The following is a 6,953-nucleotide window of genomic DNA, read 5'->3' on the forward strand; positions in this document are numbered from 1 at the left end:
AATATGACTTAAAAGAATTTTTACTTTATAATTTAAAGCCTTAAAATTGGGCCTCTATCACTTTAAAAACTCCTGCTCTTCCTGAAACTCTGCCTTCAGGAAGTCATCCCAACATGGCTCCTCTATTAACCCTTTAACAATGTTTTTACCAGCATTGCACTGAGAAGCTTCACCAGATGTTGGCTAGCTGCTGCTGGCTAGTCTGAAGTGTTGAGTCACGGGGGAGGGGCTTCGTCTTGAAGGCGGAGCTTGGTCGACTCAGGCCTTTTGCATAGTTGAATGGTTGCCACGGGAAAGTAAAGGATTTCATGCAACATGGAGCATTGCATGAAAGAATCAAGGCAACACTCCAGGTATGTTTTTGATGAGGGAATAACATTATAACATGTTGTAAAGCTAAAAAAGTTTGATTTTACATAATACTGCCTTTTTAAAAATATAGCTGAAGCCACTAGAGAGGTAAAGTGTCAATCAAAGTAACTAAGATTCAATCTTCAGGACTTTTTCAGCAAATTAGTAATATTTCAGCTTGAGAAAGAGAAAAAAATGATTAGATTTTGAAACTGAAAGAAATTAATTATCAGCAATTCACAACAAATGTTGTGAATTTCAAGGCAAGCAGGTTCCATTTTATGCTAATTCAAATCAGTGCAGTTCTATGGTGACGTGCCAAAATTCCTGAGGAGCGTATTAAGCAATCACAACAGGGAATATATTAATCGAGAGAGAGCATAGCTCTGATAGCCGGTATTTCAATTTATTCACAGGCCCATGAACACAGTGAGCGGTAAAATGTGCTCCTTCCATCCATCTGTATGCAYTCTCAAGAAAATAGGACTCGCTCTCAGTGTTTATTTGGCATATTTGTCAATTGGGGAGTGGGGGGGGGCAACTCTACTCATGAATCTGATTGGCTGGAGAAGAAAAAAGAGGACAACGGAGAAAAATATGGTAATGAAAATAAAGGAAAAAATCCACAAACTTTCCTTTTCTTTATCTTCTCTGACTTTTTAAGCAGGTTTTGATGACAAGAAACTTCGATGAATGATAATAACTATGATGAAAATACTTTTTTCATTAAATAATAAAAATAGACCAAATTTTAAAAGGCAGATGAAATCAAGTGATATTTAATTTTACTGAAAGACAAGACAAGGTGGTAAGTGTAAAAAGGCAAGAGAAAACTATTTCAGGGTTTGATTGGTTAACAGTAAAATTTGTTCATTCAGTCATTTTTTACATTCATGTTGAATAACTATAGACCCCATTGTCACCTATAAGTTTAAAAAATGGTGGAAAATGGCAGCAAACTATAAAATATCATAAATATTTTGCACTTTYAAACAGAATTCTAACAGCATTTTGTGGAATAAACCCACTACTCCACATGTTCTATTCTACTACATGATAAGTTTTGTCTACTAAAAAGTACTATCATTTAACTGACTAAAACTAAAGATTGTTAGATTTTYCTTAAAATAGCATATTTAAAAAATAAGTTAATATTTGTTGTCAAAAYCAATACCATTTTAACTGAACTTTCATCTCCTCCTTGCACATTAGAAAAGCRTTGAATCATCGAGGCAACGTGCTCCTCCTTTTGCTCCGCCCCCTGCGAGTGGCACTGATCACCCGTCATACCAGAGGCAGCGCTGCTCCGTACTCTGTCTCCCTCAGACAGCGGACAGGACCTGGCTGATGTACCGATGGCTCCCCTCTCCGCYGACTTTCCCGTGATGTTGGCGTGTGTTTCGGCTTGTTGTCGCCACCTCGCCGGCGGTGAGTCCGGTCAGACCGACTGACGGTGGATGTGAGACACCGGCGATGCTCTCCGGCTCGGCTTCTGGCTTCAGGGGTTGACGGCGCTTTAAAAACACCTCCATCAGTGCCCAAGTGAGAGCCGACTGGTAAGTTGAGTTTCACGACTGATTAGAGCACAATGTCGGAATTATGCTCACCTTAGTTCAGATTCTTTTAACATAAATACATATTTTTATTTAAAATCTTTACTATTCTATTTMTTATGTTTTATGTAAYATAWATAAAACTGAAAAAGTCATGTAAAAGAAACGGGACTCTCGTTTCACTTTGGCTATTTTGGTGATTTAATGTTGATTTCTATTATATTGCATCTTAACTTAGAAGCGCGCGCACACATTTCGCGTCATTTCCACATGAACGAGCAGCGCGTGCGCAGAGAGGCGCTCCCCATTCACAGCCGAAGCCTTCTAAATTAATAAACACGTGGATTCATTCAATTTAACGAGTGTGTTCACACGGTGGGGCAGAAACGGTTCAATAAGAATAAACCAGAAGGCGATTAGATTTTATGACTTTTTAAAGCAGTCAGAAGTGATTTCTTTAGAAGTGAAAACTAAGAAGCAACCAACAATCACATCAAAAACCGCAAATCTAAATGGAATCACTTAAAATGTCGACAAATTGAAACCCGGGGCATAAAGGCACCATGTTAGACCAGCTGAGTTTTCCTGTAATGGACACAGAGCAATTTGAGCTTCATTTGACATTACTTTTAACATCAATTAGAGATAATTAACACGTTTAATTGAAGATCCATTTCTCTGTTTTTCATGTCCGCTGCAGTGATGGGTGATGCTTTGAACTGCTGTTTAAAAGTGTCACTGAATGAAATGTACAACAGGAAATACAAAAGGTCTGAAGACAACATATCACCGTACAGCTCATATTTGGTTGTCTCCCTTTCTTTTCTCTGTTSTTCTTCAGTTTGAGCAACATTCACCATRTCAGGATGTGGCACAATACTGTCTTAAATATTAGCTTTAGCATTAAAAAATGCTGGACAAATTTTTTTTTAATAAAGGATTTAAATGAAATCTCCTTTATGCTGAATATAAAAAGGTTTTTTTCTCACTGTCATTAAATCTTAAGTTTGTGTAGAGAACAGTGAAGTGTGTGAGCGTCAGTATCATGTTTGGAATAGGCCAAAGTTAAGGCATGAGTTATGAGAAACTTGTGAAGGTTCTCATAAAGTTTGACCTAAATCAAAGGCAAAGGTAACAATTATTTTGAAACAAATGTATGTAAGGTTTGTTTTATAAAAACAACAAAATTATTATTCTTGCATTTAACAAATGATATTGGAATTCATAAATGACTAAAAAACGCAGAAATAATTAAAGTCTGATTTTAATCGGAAAAGAATTTATTAATGTTTATCACAATGGCGCACTACTAGCAGCACAGTGAGTTTTGATCTAAGTAACTACGATTGTTAGTTGTTCAGTTTTTGAATTACTAGTCTTATAAATTATTTGTAGTAAAACTAACTAGACCAACACAGAGATAACTGCAGTCTCATGCATAACTCAGACAATTCAGTAATTGGCAGAAACCAATTACTGAGTTTCTCTGAGGTCTAACCAGATGATTCAATTTGTCTTTTGCATGCAAATCAATCAACCACCAGAAAACGTGTTATTCAAAACACAACTGAAACCCTAAATATTGAATTAATTTATATTGAAGGACAAATTTATATTGATTTTAGAGATAAATCCAAAGCAGACTTTGCTGAAATCAGAAGTCAACTCTATGAGCATAAACTGTGTTCTGTTTTCAACTGCAGAGAGATCTGTAGAGCACTTTGAGGATGAAATCAAAAGTTTAGCAGCAACATTTTCAGTAAAATATCTGCCTCAACTTTGGATATAATTCCACTTATTTTACCAAGTTTTGCTTAATGATAATAACAAGAATGAATGAACATGACATTTGTCAAACAGGCCAAATGATGTATTAMTACTAAACAGTTGTCCAGATTTTTTTCAGTGGAGGCTTTTAAGGAATGTAGAAAGTGCTTCCAGATTTCAACAGTGTGAGCAACCAAGCTAGCCAGAGCACACATTCATCTGGAGCAATGTGACCACCAGGATTTGATCAGGCAGTCTTGCAGAGCTGAAACCTTTAAATATACACTAAGGGTGAAAAGTAATAAAAACAAATAAAGTACAAATGACATTGGGCCAAGTGTATAACCCTGCGGAACTCCATGGTTATGTTTGTATTTGTGTGCTGTATTAAAATCCAAAAGGCTGATTTGGACTGCAATATTTGTTAGCTAGTGTTCGCTGCATCGTTTCATGCTAATAGAATGCTAGTCTCATGGCATTAAATGCCCTCATATGACGCATCTAATCATGTTCAAAATGCTGAAGGCTACGTTGTTGGAAGAACAGATGAGAAAGACGTTGGTGCCCTGTTTGGTTCACTTTAATCAAACTCTGGTTTGTTTACATACAAAGTCCGGTTCGCTTGGGGGATATGTGATCAAAAAATTAAGTCAGATCCACCTACAAACCTCCGTCTCCATTTGGTTGAAGTGAACTCTGGCGCAGTTCGAATGCATATGTGAACTCCAAGCGGACTGGACATCGYTCCAAAAACAGGAAGTGGACTGTATCACAGGGCATTCTGGGTAAATGCAACCAAAACAAGCGCACGACTTGAGTCCTAATGGCTGGTGGTCTTTTAGCAAAGATAAAAGAGAAAACGTAGAACCGCTAAAATCTGATGCCACTACATTTCACGAAGAAGGAGATCAGAGGTTTTTGTTTCCTTCAGTGGTTCTTGGGGCAGCGCCCCCACAGGCAGGAAGGAGGAACAGGTTTTCAAATGTTTTGGCTCGTTTGACACGGTACAGTGTGAAACCGCAGCAGCTGAAAATGTAACGAATGTTTCACTTTTGGTCTCCAATCCAGCCGAGTCTTCAAGATTTCACTTAATATTTTTTGTAGCTTTGAAATGTTCATGCAAGCCTAAGGTAAATAACTCCTGTCCTTTGGAGCTTTGCTTTCTATGAAGCTTCAGTGACTCTTCCTTTTCCCGATTGTGTCAGAGAAACGGTGAAAGGCACAGGGCCACTCATTCTCTTCTCATGATTACAGAAACAGCAAGCGGCCACTTCCAGACTTCACTCAGCCTGAATAAGTAGATTGTTTCCTACCGAGCAACGAGGCTGGCAACGGCCACCGTTTACCTCACGTTTCAGTGTTTCCACTTGTCTTCGTTTGCAGTGGCGCGACGGTTTGGGTGCGATCCGGTGTTGTGGCTGTCGCTCCGCTTTTTCCGGCGGGTGGGTCGCGTTTCCAGTTTGTGTGAGGGGAGCGGGGAACCGGACCCCCTGTGGAAACTTATCAGTGTGGGAACAGCGTGAGGAGATTTGTGATCTGCGACCACCTGTTGACAGATTCTGGGAATACGTCAAATTTTCCTGCTGCCGGAGCGAATTCTGGATGGTGGAGGGGCCCTTCTGCTCGGGTCCCGTTACCGCYACTGACCCTCGTTCTGATTGGCGTTGAGCTGCAGTTTCTTCGACGCGTGGTAGAATTTTTTTTTCTGTGGCGACAGCTTGTGCATAATTTTTCCCTCCTCCGCTCTGTGCAGCTTTGCTCCGGCCCAGCCTGCRGTATAAATAACTACATATATGGAGCAAATCTCAGCAAAAGCCCGGTGCTGTGGCACATCASCACTTTGACGAGGGCCTGTCGGGGATTATTTGGTTCCCTTAACGTCTTGATCCCTGCTGATGTTGGGCGAGGCGCCCCAGCAGTCAGTTTTTATCTTGTATTTYGTTGCAAGCCGATGCATCGGCGGTCAGCTGCAGGTACACACTCTCTAATTCGCAATTTAACAAGATAAAGCTGTACTCTGTKGCGTAGCATGACCCCTGGAGGTCGGAGGAACACAAAAGGCCAATGAATGAAGTGAGTCATCAGCTTCTATGCACCACAAATCTGGAACAAATTGCCAGAAAACTGCAAAACAGCCGAAACACTTAGTTCCCTTAGATGGAGGCTAAAAACCCACCTGATTAAAGTTGTTTTTGAACCATAATAAATGGAACATTGACCAACTTATTTGATGTATATCAATGATTTTGGTGATGACACTCATCAAAATGTAATGTTTGTTTCTGGTTTTCTCAATTGTTGTCTGTATGGTGTTTTTTATGACTTTGTATTTTTTTGTGTTTTTATGATTTGAAGCACTTAGAACTTTGTTKYTGAAATATGTTATACAAGTAAACCTGATTAATYATTAGAATATATTTAGCTACGTCTTTCAYCTCTGAAGCCTCTCCCATGCTCCACCTGAAGCTGAACGGTCAGCGTGCGGTACTGACCGCCTCCCCGACCTTCTTCAAATCAAACATTAATGTCAAATGTTTGTCTTTCAGGATGTTCATAAAAGTTTCCTGAAGTCATAGAAGGTCAACCAGCCCCTCCAACATTTATTAAATCAAACAWTTTTTGTGTCCATCACCTGTGCACTTTGTGCTACTAAAATCTTCACAAACGTAGAATAAACATTAAACATCAGTTTTGTTTGATTCGGGTAATGGTTGGGGCCAGTTGAACTTTTGGCCTTATAAACTTTCATTAAGTTATAAAAGGCCACAAAGAAAAATGAGACATGTTAAATTGTTAGTACGGCTGTGTTATGTAAATTCTTTTAGCTTTACATCAGGTTATAATGATATTCCCTCATCAGAAATATACCTGGGTTGTTGCCCAGGTTGTTGCCTTGATTCTTTCATGCATGTTTTAGAAATCCTTTAATCTCCATGGCAACCATTCAGCTGGTTGTAACTCCTCGGAGCTGCAGGTTCCAACCTTCCGAGCTTCTGCCTCCCTTCACCGCAACTTTCCCTCCCAGCTCCTTCAGACTAGCCAGCAGCAATTAGCAAACACCTGTTGGAACTGAACATCTGCTGAGCTCATTASATGAGCTACTTCTCAGTGCAAYGCTAATAAAAACATTATTAAATATGTTTCTATATGTTATATAGAGGAGCCGTGTTGTGATGRCTTCCTGAAGGCGGAGTTTCAGAAAGGGCAGAAGTTTTTAAAGCGACAGAGACCCAATTTCAAGATGTTAAATTACAAAGTCAAATTTCTTTTGTCATATTGACA

At 39.3% G+C, this 6,953-nt stretch overlaps 1 protein-coding gene across 1 annotated transcript in view; it reads left to right on the plus strand.

Annotated features, from left to right (window-relative positions):
* Nucleotides 1-1,605: 1,605 nt before the first annotated feature.
* The window catches only part of dusp14 (dual specificity phosphatase 14), an 8,581-nt gene continuing 3,233 nt past the window's right edge, over nucleotides 1,606-6,953 (plus strand). The window contains exon 1 of the mRNA XM_008424990.2: nucleotides 1,606-1,907. The gene's annotated coding sequence lies outside the window, so the exon portion shown is untranslated. The remainder of the gene's footprint in view (nucleotides 1,908-6,953) is intronic.

The sequence above is a fragment of the Poecilia reticulata genome, linkage group LG13 (assembly GCF_000633615.1).
Source record: "Poecilia reticulata strain Guanapo linkage group LG13, Guppy_female_1.0+MT, whole genome shotgun sequence".
Taxonomy (NCBI): domain Eukaryota; kingdom Metazoa; phylum Chordata; class Actinopteri; order Cyprinodontiformes; family Poeciliidae; genus Poecilia; species Poecilia reticulata.